The sequence below is a fragment of the Caretta caretta genome, chromosome 2 (assembly GCF_965140235.1).
Source record: "Caretta caretta isolate rCarCar2 chromosome 2, rCarCar1.hap1, whole genome shotgun sequence".
Classification (NCBI taxonomy): Eukaryota; Metazoa; Chordata; order Testudines; family Cheloniidae; genus Caretta; species Caretta caretta.
Window position 1 is genome coordinate 122,231,031 of NC_134207.1, and position 13,319 is coordinate 122,244,349.

Consider the following 13,319-nt stretch of genomic DNA (forward strand, 5'->3'; position numbering starts at 1 on the left):
TGTGACTACTTTGGAATGTGAGGATGTGACCGGTCGCTTCCCAGCTTATGGCTGCCTCTGTCGCTTAGCCAAAGGCCTTAGCCTAAGAACAGGGCCTCAGACTGTCACAGTAAGAGAAGGACCTTACACTGGCAGACAGTGATTTTGATTCTTTCTTTTATACCTCTAACTAGCCAAGTGATAAGAATACACCTAAATTCTTAAAGTACAGACCTTTACAGACAGGCCTGAATATCTATATCCTAACAACTTGCCCATTGGTATGTTACCTACAGGGGAAACAGAACATAAAAACATAAGAACAGCCATACTGGGTCAGACCAAAGGTCCATCTAGCCCAGTATCCTGTCTTCAGACAGTGGCCAATGCCAGGTGCCCCAGAGGAAATGAACAGAACAGGTAATCATCAAGTGATCCATCCCGTCGCCCATTCCCAGCTCCTGGCAAACAGCCACTGATGGACCTATCCTCCACGAATTTATCTAGTTCTTTTATGAACCCTGTTATAGTCTTGGCCTTCACAACATTCTCTGGCAAAGAGTTCCACAGGTTGACTGTGTGTTGTGTGAAGAAATACTGCCTTTTATGCTTTTAACCTGCTGCCTATTAATTTCATTTGGTGACCCCTAGTTCTTGTGTTATGAGAAGGAGTAAATAACACTTCCCTATTTACGTTCTTCACACCAGTTATGATTTTATAGACCTCTAGCATATTCCTCCTTAGTCGTCCCTTTTCCAAGCTGAAAAGTCCCAGTCTTATTAATCTCTCCTCATACAGAAGTCATTCCATACCCCTAATCATTTTTGTTACTCTTTTCTGAACCTTTTCCAATTCTGATATATCTTTTTTGAGATGGGGTAACCACATCTGCACGTAGTATTCAAGACGTGAGCGTACCGTGGATTTATATAGAGGCAATATGATATTTTCTGTCTTATTATCTACCCCTTTGTTAATGATTCCAATATTCGGTTAGGTTTTTTTTTTTTGATTGCCACTGCACATTGAGTGGATGTTTTCAGAGAATTATCCACAGTGACGCCAAGATCTCTTTCCTGAGTGGTAACAGATCATTTAGACCCCATCATTTTATATGTATAGTTGGGATTATGTTTTCCAGTGTGCATTACTTTGCATTTATCAACATTGAATTTCATCTGCCATTTTGTTGCTCTGTCACCCAGTTTTGAGAGGTCCTTTTGTAGCTTTTTGCAGTCTGCCTGGGTCTGAACTATCTTTAGTAATTTTGTATCATCTGCAAATTTTGCCACCTCACTGTTTACCACTTTTTCCAGTACACTTGCAAGCAGTCTGCAAACAGGAAAAAATGCCATTAGAAATGTAACTATTACAAAACACTTACATTCAAATAGTTTTATTGCATTACTAGCCATGCCTATGTTCACTCAGTATAATTCGTGAGACTGTGGGCCACATCCTCATCTGGTATAATTGGCCTAGCTCCATTGATTTCAGTAGGGGTGGTCCAATCTGCACCTACTGAAGATCTGGCCCTGCTTGTGTACTCTTTGTGTGCCTGCACAGGTAAGTGTTTTATTCCTGAGATGTATTTCTCTAGATCAAACTTGTTCTTCTGCTTTATAACATAAGAACATAAGAATGGCCCTACTGGATCAGACCAAAGGTCCATCTAGCCCAGTATCCTGTCTACCAACAGTGGCCAGTGCCAGGTTCCCCAGAAGGAATGAACAGAACAGGTAATCATCAAGTGATCCATCCCCTGTCACTCATTCACAGCTTCTGGCAAACTGTATAGTTGTACAGTATTAGGAAAGAGTGCAATTTACAGTCATTTAGAAAGCAACCAGTGCATTTTTATTGTGCTTTTGAGAGTCGTAGCCCAATATTATTTGCACTATTTGTTGTTCCCCAAGCTACAAAGATTGGCCAATAATACAGGAAAGTGAAATAAAATTACCCAAACTATTTAGACACTTGAGGCGTTGTCTTTATGGTACAGTCCTGCTGCTGCAAGATCTTGGTTAGCAACAGAAATCTGAGTTTTTATAGAGAGCAGAATCTGCCAAAGAAGAGGATGGTGTTAGTTTTATTGTGCCTGATGAAGAAGAGGAAAGGGTGATCTGCTGCAAACTGAATGGCAGAAATGAGACTTCGTGCTGGCATAGAAGCTGCACTGGCAGCTGCAGCCTCAGTGCCTTCTTCATTGATCTCCACAAAGCACTTGTGAAAAACATTTGACAAAACCAGATCATTTTTCTCAGTCATCCCTCTGAAATCAGCTCGGTTCTGACTGAAGGCATCTCAAATACCCATGCTGCTCAAAGTAGAGTTGAGGTCATAACTCTCTTCCATTTTGATCCTGGGCAGATACACGTCCACTTCAGTTTTCTCCATCATTTCTGAGCTGGTCCGTCTGGATAATGTCTCATACATCAAGTCTCTTTCTAGCTACAGTTAGTTAAAAAAGAGAGAATCAAAAATTACACAGTGAAAATGAAACTTCCTTAACATTGATGTCCTTCACATCCTGAATGGAGAAACTATAGAGATGGTTTATAAATATCGTGAAGATCACTGAAAAGCTTCTGGCTAGTTTACAGGTGTCTTCTCAACTGTAAAGCAGCATGTTTTCTTACGGCAGGTTTGTGCAGTAACTGGAAGATTTCAGTGTTTAAAGCCAGAAGGGATGATCATTATCATCTAATCTGATGTCCTGCACATTGGAGGCCTCAGAATCATACCCACCCACTCCTGCAATAGGCCCATAACCTCTGGCTGAGTTACTGAAATCCTCAAATCTTGTTTTAAAGATTTCAAGTTACACAGAATCCACCATTTACTGTAGTTCAGACTAGCAAGTGACCCATGCCTCACGTTTCAGAGGAAGGTGAAACCCCCCTGGGTCTCTGCCATGCTGACCTGAAGGAAAATTCCTTCCCGACCCCACCTTGTGAATACCTTCAATGTTGACTATTTGTAGCATAATAGCAGCAGAGTCCTGTTTTACATGATAGTAACCATATTGTATGTCTTTAGTCTTTGGCATTCTAGCATATCCATATGCAATGTATCAGAAAAGTATGTTTGTTAATTAATTACATATATACTTAGTCACTTTGTTAGCTGAGTTATTCTAAGTTATATTTATCTTTATTTAAAATATTTATCATATGAAAATACATTCAAAGATGTAGATATTTGTTTAGTATGAAGTGTTCCCATCTATCCTGGCTTTTTATCAAGGGTTCCTGTAGTCTCTGGTTTTGCTTGGGCTGAAAGAACTGCCTTTCTTGCAGGATTTTGGGGCTTCTGCTTCTCGGACTGGATGACAGTAAGAAGTGCAAAAAAGTGTTGGGTCTATGAAAATCTTGTCATAGGTCAATAAAGGCTCGGGTTCTCTGAGTGTTAGACAAGGTTTGGGTCTATCCTTATTTTTTCCTGAGCCAGATCTTTTCACCCGTTCCTAATACAAGAATGTAGCATCACTTACCATCAGACAGCAGCCATATAAACATCTAGGATATAAAAACAATTGAATTGCCCGTATTAATATGATTAATTTCTTTACCATTTCTAGGCCAGTGATATCATTGCTGATGTCATCTGGTAGCAGTATGAGCATGCTGAGGTCATTATTGACATATGGGAGCTCAACAATATGAGTGTGCATTGTTTGTATGTAGGTCCAATTAAATTTCCCTCTCTGGAACATCATCTGCACTGGCTTAGTTGTATTCTGCAACAAGGCAAAGGAGGACAAATGTCACTTTTAAAGGATCAGGTGAAAACAATATACCGTAGTTAAGAATGAACATTAAATTTTCTTGTACTTATAACTTATACTACTTATATATAAGTTATATACTTATATATACTACTTATAACTTACTACTTATAACTAGTTAGGGTTACTAAAAAATGAAACTTCATAGAACCAATTTATTTGTCACTATTTATGCAGATATTTCAACCTCTCTGCTTTGACACTGAGGTTATGTCTACAAAGCAATTTAAGCCCAGGTCTGAGCCCAGGCTCAAGCCAACCCCACTTTGCGTCCACATGTCCACATGTGCGTCCTACAAATGTGCTATCCTAGGGCTAAGACCCAGGGTCCCAGGTTCCTGCAGGGTTGGAGGGCCCCAGCCAGTGTTAAGCTGAGACCTAGGGTCCGAGCCCTGTTGGTTTCTTCTGTGAGCACGGCCCTGGCCTAATTCGGTCAGGTCCCAGAAGTCCTCTGGATGTATCCCAGAGTTCCCAGCAGCACAGGAGCAGGCAGCCAAGGCAGCACCCAGAAGTGCCATTACTGCCTGGCTGAGCCCATAACATCCATGCAGGGTTTCAGGCACTTAGCTCTGAAATTAATAACCAACCCACTAAAAATTACCTGCTTAAAAGTGCCAACCAGTTACATGGAGAAAAATCATCACCTTTCAATAAAGTGAAGCAGTTCATCTATCTGTGTAATGGGGAGAAAATTCATCTTTATGGTTGGTCTAGGACAACAAACCATACAAGAGCTAAATGCAAATATTTCAATTACATCTGCAAAAAGGTTTGTTATCCTTTAAGATTTATTTCCCACTGACTCTTCGTAGATACTCATATCAAGATTACAGGTATTCTTTTAATTTGCTTTTCTGGTCTGGACTGTATGTAAACATGAACAATCATAGATGAGTAAATGATTGATAACATATATAACTAAAAATATTTTGCTTCTCTGAAGATATAGCTTTATGATCCTAGTAAACTGTGTAATAACATGAATTCTCTTTTCTATTTGGCAGTAGTTGGCCCATATATATTGCCAAATAATATGTAAGACTTCTCTCTCTCTTGCCTTGTAGGAATACTTACAATTGATCAAAAAATATTACCACATAGAGCCATGAGCTGTTGATTTCTTGGGAGCAGCAGCAGAAGTCAGAAGAGAGATCAATTCCAGTGTTGAATGCCAGACTGAAGGTGAGGTCAGGACTCTTCTTTTACCATTCACAGAGAGACATCATGTATTTTTCCACCCTAAATTGTTTCTGAGGGGAGAGAAAAAACGTTGATTCATTCTATTCCGCATTTGAACTGAAACACAAAATGGCTGCTGCCCCACTGCCCCGGTTGGAGGCAGGCAGATAACTACATTTGAAAGTTCAGTAACACCAAATCCAAAATGACATCTCCTTTCAGTTATAACACTACTCGCACCACAGGGGAAAACAGTGATGACTACTGCTTTCCAGCTGCACAAATATTTATGATAACAATTTAACCTTTATGTGTTTGAAGGCAATAAGATACCAGAGTGTTGGGCCTCATACAAATACCTACATAGCAAAATGTGTTTCATTTTGATGGGATTCCATGCAGTATGTTCAGGGGGTTCATTTTCTGATATATATAGTGTCATGAAACAGTCTGGCAGAAAGGGTACACTCTGCTGAAATTACTCAGGGGGGGTTGTAGGCCTTTTCTCCTCCAAAAATAGAAAGGGGTGAAGATGTTTCAGCACCAGTTTGAGGTTCTACAGCTACTGTGATAAACTCTGAGGCCTGGTCTACACTACAGAGTTAGGTAGATGGAAGCTGCCTTAAGTTGACCTGTTAATGTATGCATCTACACTACCAGGTCCTTTATGCCGACCTAAGTCGCCTCTAATGTCGACTTCAGTCTTCTTTCTCTCTCCATGGGAGGAATGTAGATTAAGACTATCAATCGGGGTTATTACTAGTGAGAAGCAGCCTGAGTAGGACAAAGTCACTGAAGGATACCACAAAGTCCAACCCAATATGTTTGAGGATATTTCATCTCTTAAGACAGGAAGCTGCCTTACAAGTATGGTCTCAAATAGTACATTTTTCTTACATATATTCTCCAAAACTCAAATCTGGTATTTACTCCAAGCATAAAAGCTGCACAATGATATGACTGTCTCACTATTTCCTAAAGTTAAAATTCAGGTGCTATTGTCTGTCAACTCTGTTGATTAACTCACCAAGCTGGTGCTTGTCAGTGCCCTCTACTTCAAAGAAAACTGGGCAAAGAAATTTAAGGATGGATTTACAGAGGAACAACCCTTCAGAATGAACAAGGTATGTGACTAGGCCATGAAATTTCATATATGCTAGTGGGCTTGAACAGAAAGAAAAGCTGGAGAGAGACCTCAATCCCTCCATTTTCAAAAGCCTGCCAGTCTCTAAATCCTCACAGTGTCAGACTTGTTTTAATTAAATCATAAGCATTCCCCTGCAGTATCTGCAATTTAAACACTGTCCTCAGTGCAACAAACAGAGGAACCGAAAATCTGTTCCTTACAATCTTAAATTAGATAAGTAAGGATAAATCTCTTGCTGTGAGATGGTACAACACAGCAAATAAGTGGGCCAAGCACTAAATTGTTGTTCCCCTCAGGGGGAAGAAAAAGATTTTTATTCTGTCATCCTCTTGTTAGTCTTCTCATAACAAAAGAATCCATTTGTTCAGATACTCCATAATGAACCCTGTTGCCAGCCATGGAACCTGAAGAGTCCAAGGTCCAAGGGCCAGATTATCAAGAGGTGCCTACCTAAGCCGGATAGGTCCTCGGGGTGTAGAACGTAGGCTAGAAGGAAAGTGAGCTGCAATCTGATTTTATTTCTAAACTTTATTGCCCAAGAAATACACGGTATGTCAACAATCCGGGCAAACTTTACAACAGAAAGTTCTGGAAACTGGTGGGGAGGAGGGGTAAACATAGGTGGTGAAATATATTGGACGGTAAGAGTGGAGGATGGAAGGAAGCACAGCCAGAAGGAAGCACAGCTGTTTTATATTTCTAAATGTGTTTATTGCCTAAAAAACAGATCCAGAACCCAGCTGACGAGGCAAGTAATTTCTTGTCTCTCACAGGAATCTGAGGTAATGTAATATTGGTATTAGACATATTTAGGTTTCTTTGAAACGTCTTCTGAAGTAGTTAAACCCCAGCCAACAGAGCAGATTAAATGATAACATCCATGTCATGCAGTAAAATAGGGACTGCACATTTTCATCATAAGTTTAGTTTAGATTTCAGTTTTTAGAAAACAGAGTACAAGTACTATATACTTGCAGGGTTTAAGAAAAGATGTTGATATGGGACAAGATTAATCAATCTATGCTTTACCATAAATTTATCTGATCATTACCATTTGATGGCTCTGTGATTACACCTTCATATGGCCATTCCGTATATTATGCATTGTCTTTTTAATATAGGTTGTAAGCCCTTGGGGAAGCACTGTACCTTTATATATTATACAGCATCTAGCACAACAGTGATGCCCAATAATAAACAGAGTATAATAATACATGGCTGAAGCCACCATGAATTTTACATGGTCTCACCATATGTCTAATTTAATTTCCATCTGATTCATAATGATGATCTGTTATTAAGCCAGCAGTGCGGCTGTGTGGTTCTGACTTGGGTTTCAGTTACATTCAAATCGTCATTGAAAATCATAGATATAGCTTCCTTAGCAGGCTAAGTAGCAACCATCTTTGCTCACTAATTATAATAAATTTGAGGTTTTGACAATTAGGTCACTAAAAATCAAATTGTGTGTACATTTGTCTTAGATAGCTGTCTTCAAGTATATTTACTGTCTTTACAAACTCTGCTTGCAGGTGCTTCACTTTAAGGAAAGTACAGGAACTGGAGGACGCTGTTTGCAGGTGACAAGAACTTCTTGTGGGAGGCCAAAAAAAGTAAGATGGTATTCTTTAAGGTTGCTTAAGTGCAAAACACAATCATTCAAACCTTCAAAGGCAGGAAAGGCAACTTGATTCCCACTCCTGAACAGCAACACAACACACCACTGACTCTGCACCTCCCCAGGGTGCCCTTCCACCTCACACATGTACAGATGGACAACACACACAGACAATTCCTCTAACCCACATTGCAATGCAAAACCTGAACTCTGACCTCAGAGACTGGATAGCTACAGACATATCCTACAGGCATATGTGCAGTTGTGAAGGGTATGATGTGTTGACATAAAGAGGGAAAGCATGATGTGGAAGTTAAGGTGGGAGAGGGGTATGCGACAATATTTTGAGTATACGGAAGATTTGGAAAGTGCTTGTGGGAAGGTAGGAGAATGGCCTACCTTCCCACAAGGTATGTAGTGCTGGAGAGATGGGGCGGGTGGTGGTGACGATACCCCTATTTCCCAACCAAACCAGCAGGTGCGTTCTGATGAGTCTGCCTTGGTTCATTAGACCAGAGAGGGGAGCTGCTGAGGTGTGTTCTGCTCCTTGGACAGCTCTAAGACAAGCCCCTTTCCTCTCATCATTTTGGGAGTGGTCAGGGATAGGGGTGGATGTTCTCCCTGAAGATATCTTAAAAATTCCTGTGCCAGCATTTCCTGTAGGTGTACCAGCTGTCATTCCTCAGCAGGGAATCCCTGGCTGCGGAACTAAGGATGGCTTGTTAGACAAGGTCTGCTGCTTTTTAAGAGAAACAGAGGCCTCTATGTCTCACCTTCTAAATCCCCTAACTTGCTCCTCTTATATAATCCCTCAGTAATGACGCCAAATCCCTCAGAGCATCAAATCTTCCTTGTATGCACATGTCGATGTTCTCTTAACATTAACAGGAGCTCTATATGTACATAAGAGGGGAACATTCCCATGTACGTTTAAAGAGAAAAAACAAGGAACTGCTCTACCGACACAATCCTGCATGTATGGTCACCTCCCATTTAGATAAACGGGAGCATACGTCAGTTAGCACCTTGCAGGATCAAACGCTATTTGCATGTAGCACATCCTCTAATGATGGCAATAGCCATGGGTGGTAGCAATGTATGTGTTTCATGCCTTTATGATGAGTTTTTTTCATTTACTCTTGATTTCCTTTCTGCTCTTTAATTGTCAAATCCCTCTCTTTCTTAACTCACTGTAGCTAGAGAGGGAATTGACCTATGATAAATTATCTAAGTGGACCAGCCCAGAAATGATGAAAATGACTGAAGTGGAGTTGTTTCTGCCCAGGATCAAGCTGGAAGAGAGCTATAACCTCAAGTCCACTTGGAGCAGTATGGGGCTGTAAGATGCTTTCAGTCAGAGCCAAGCTGACTTCACAGGGTTGTCTGAGAATAATAATCTTTTTTTGTCACAAGTTTTTCACAAGTCCTTTGTTGAGGTCAATGAAGAGGGCCCTCAGGCTCCAGCTACCAGTGCAGTAGTGAGAACATCTGTAAATTCTGTAAGATTTAAGGCAGATCATCCTTTCTTCTTCTTCATCAGGCACAACTAAACCAAAAGCATCATCTTCTTAGGCAGATTCTGCTCCCCTTAGAATGTTACTCTATGCTACCAAATAGCATCATTCGTTCACCAAGCAACTGGGAAATACAAATTGAAGCCTGAAATTCAAAGCATAGGTCTAGTTTGCGCTTTTAGTTAGAGCCCTGAGCATGAGCTGCCTCTGTCAGGAGTAGCTCCAGAATTAATTGTGCCTCCTCTGCTGCACTGAGGGGACAGTAATCTACTGCAGCCCATTACAGAGTGCAGCATAACACCCACTGCACTGAGCCTGCTCTCCTGGCTAGTGTTATGGGGGCCAGAGTCATGGCTCTGTAGCCTCTGTCCCTCCCCACCTGCATCTTCATAGGACAGGAGAATGCACCTGGGCATTCAGGCCATGACCTCATCCCCATGCCTGCAGACAAGATGGGGACAGGCCTAAGCAGTCATGCAGAATGATTTGGGGGCGGGGGGCTCTTAATCGCTCCTTCTGTCGTCCATGGCCACCTTAGACCCAGTCATAGAATCATAGGACTGGAAGGGACTTTGAGAGGTCATCTAGTCCAGTCCTCTGCACTCATGGCAGGACTAAGTATTATCTAGACCATTCCTGATGTCACAGTAAAGTGCTTAATAATTAGCTCTCTTATTCACAGGTGTTGCAGATCTGTATACAAAGGGTAATTGAAAACACAGTAAGTCCTGTTTGCAAATCCCAGGCAAAACAAGGCCAGTTAATGATATAATGATAGAGAGAGTCAGCATTAGCTCTGAAATTCATATTTGCCTTGAGCTGTATTTTTATAAAGTTTTTCCCTCCCAAAATATATATTTTCTTTTTTCCTTTCAGAGTGTTAAAATAGAAATTTAACCCCATCACATACTGTCCACAACATTCCATTTGGAACTAGATCATTCTATCTACATGACAGATGCCGGGCCATTTAGGAGTCAGTCTGCTGGACATACATTGTACATTCAAAAGCACTAAAAGAGTTAATAAATTAATAATAACACTGCTCACAGAAGTAGAGGAAAATTGACATTTGGCCAAATCCTTCTCTCACTGACTTTACTGTGAGTTTCAGAGTAACAGCCGTGTTAGTCTGTCTTCGCAAAAAGAAAAGGAGTACTTGTGGCACCTTAGAGACTAACCAATTTATTTGAGCATGAGCTTTCGTGAGCTACAGCTCACTTCATCGGATGCATACCGTGGAAACTGCAGAAGACATTATATACACACAGAGACCATGAAACAATACCTCCTCCCACCCCACTGTCCTGCTGGAATAGCTTATCTAAAGTGATCATCAAGTTGGGCCATTTCCAGCACAAATCCAGGTTTTCTCCCCCCCCTCCACAGACTCACTCTCCTGCTGGTAATAGCCCATCCAAAGTGACCACTCTCTTCACAATGTGTATGATAATGAAGGTGGGCCATTTCCTGCACACATCTAGGTTCTCTCACCCCCCTCCAAAAACCACACACACAAACTCACTCTCCTGCTGGTAATAGCTTATCCAAAGTGACCACTCTCCCTACAATGTGCATGATAATCAAGGTGGGCCATTTCCAGCACAAATCCAGGTTTTCTCACCCCCCCACCCCCATACACATACAAACTCACTCTCCTGCTGGTAATACCTTATCTAAAGTGATCATCAAGTTGGGCCATTTCGAGCACAAATCCAGGTTTTCTCACCCTCCGCCCCCCCCCCCCCAAACTCACTCTCCTGCTGGTAATAGCCCATCCAAAGTGACCACTCTCTTCACAATGTGTATGATAATCAAGGTGGGCCATTTCCAGCACAAATCCAGGTTCTCTCACCCAACCTGGATTTGTGCTGGAAATGGCCCACCCTGATTATCATGCACATTGTAGGGAGAGTGGTCACTTTGGATAAGCTGTTACCAGCAGGAGAGTGAGTTTGTGTGTGTGGTTTTTGGAGGGGGGGTGAGGGAGTGAGAGAACCTGGATTTGTGCTGGAAATGGCCCACCTTCATTATCATACACATTGTGAAGAGAGTGGTCACTTTGGATGGGCTATTACCAGCAGGAGAGTGAGTTTGGGGGCGGGGGGCGGAGGGTGAGAAAACCTGGATTTGTGCTGGAAATGGCCCAACTTGATGATCACTTTAGATAAGCTATTACCAGCAGGACAGTGGGGTGGGAGGAGGTATTGTTTCATAGTCTCTGTGTGTATATAATGTCTTCTGCAGTTTCCACGGTATGCATCCGATGAAGTGAGCTGTAGCTCACGAAAGCTCATGCTCAAATAAATTGGTTAGTCTCTAAGGTGCCACAAGTACTCCTTTTCTTTTTACTGTGAGTGTGATCCAGCTGACTGAAATGTTATCACCATAGACCATAACAAATTTGTAAGAGATCTTACTGTCTGATGTGTAATAAACTTGAAGGTATACAAAACCGTCAACTATCTTTCATAAAATCCAAGGCAAAAGCATGTGAAATTCAATCCTCACCAGAAACTCTCTAAACTAAACATTTATATTTAGTGAGACCATCCTTCCTCCCTAAGGGCCCCTTTCAGTTTTTACTGATGTCAGAGGAAGGACTCTGGATGAGGCATTAAACATTCTGCCAGTGCTCTCTGACAATGTTCCACGGTATACATCTGATGAAGTGAGCTGTAGCTCACGAAAGCTCATGCTCAAATAAATTGGTTAGTCTCTAAGGTGCTACAAGTACTCTTTTCTTTTTGCAAATACAGACTAACACGGCTGTTACTCTGAAATCTGACAATGTTGGCATAGAGTTAGTGAATTGGCCTAGCCTCCCCAGCCAGTGAACTTGTCATCTTTGTCCATTTCATGACCAGCTGCTGTTTCTAGAGGGCTATACAGGTGTGTCATGTTGCTCATACTAACGTTTGTTCCTGTGCCTGATCTTTTAAAAATGTTTGTAAATTAAATTGTCTAACAGGTCTGATGAGCACAACTAATATGAAAACTTTCGCCACCATGCCTCCTATCTGACTATAATGCGTATGGACATATGATCTAAAACCTGCAGCATTCAAACAACAGTAATGTGTTGTTAATGTAATTACTAGTTGTAATTTGAACCCATTCCTAGATATCTGTTTCACAAATAAAATAGAAAAAATAGGCTTTCATTTCAAGAATGCATTTTAGCAAAGATATTCCTGTTATTTACACAAATTCCAATGTGCTTTTAGCTGATATTTTACGCCAGGGATCGGCAACCTTTGGCACGCAGCCCGTCAGGGAAATCCGCTGGCAGGCTGGGAGGGTTTGTTTACCTGAAGTGTCCACAGATTTGGCCGATTGCAGCTTCCACTGGCCGGTTCGCCGTTCCAGGCCAATGGGGGCTGTGGGAAGCAGCGTGGGCCAAGGGATGTGCTGGCCGCCGCTTCCCACAGCCCCCATTGGCCTGGAACGGCGAACCCGAGCCATTGGGAGCTGTGATTGGCTGAACCTGTGGACCCTGCAGGTAAACAAACCGTCCCGGCCCGCCAGCAGGTTTCCCTGACAGGCCGTGTGCCAGAGGTTGCTGATCCCTGCTTTAAGCCATAACTCTAGTGTATGATTTTCACTTAAAGCAATAAAAAACCACACGCTGAGATTATGTATCTACTATTGAAATGGGTGATTTAGCTGATTATAGACGGTGGGGTTTTGGAGGAGGAGGGGTTGTCACTTGTCTGATATGATATTCCAAGCACTTTTAATAGTTTCCTTGTTACCATTCCAAAATGATAGTCACTTAACTAGGGTTGATTATGCCCAATGCTTAATTTGTAATGAAAGAGGTGCCAGGGCTCAAGCAATTTTTTACATACATAACTGATGCAGCAAACCCAGAGGTGCCAGGGCTATGAACTGCCAAGCCTAGAGGTGCTGGGCTCAGCCCTGGCAAGACCTAGCACAAATTAAGCACCGATTACGCCCAGCTGAGACTTTTAGAAAGACCATTGTCTTTGTGTGCATGAGGTTGCACAGTGGTGTTTAAAATCATGTTATTTGCAATGTTCGGGAACACACTTGGCAAACACATCTCCTTTTCCTAGTCTAGGCGGGGCCTT

The 13,319-nt window shown here is 41.8% G+C and overlaps 1 pseudogene; it reads right to left on the reverse strand.

Annotated features, from left to right (window-relative positions):
* Positions 1-1,814: 1,814 nt before the first annotated feature.
* On the reverse strand, positions 1,815-5,014 carry LOC142071089 (serpin B10-like; annotated as a pseudogene).
* Positions 5,015-13,319: the final 8,305 nt, after the last annotated feature.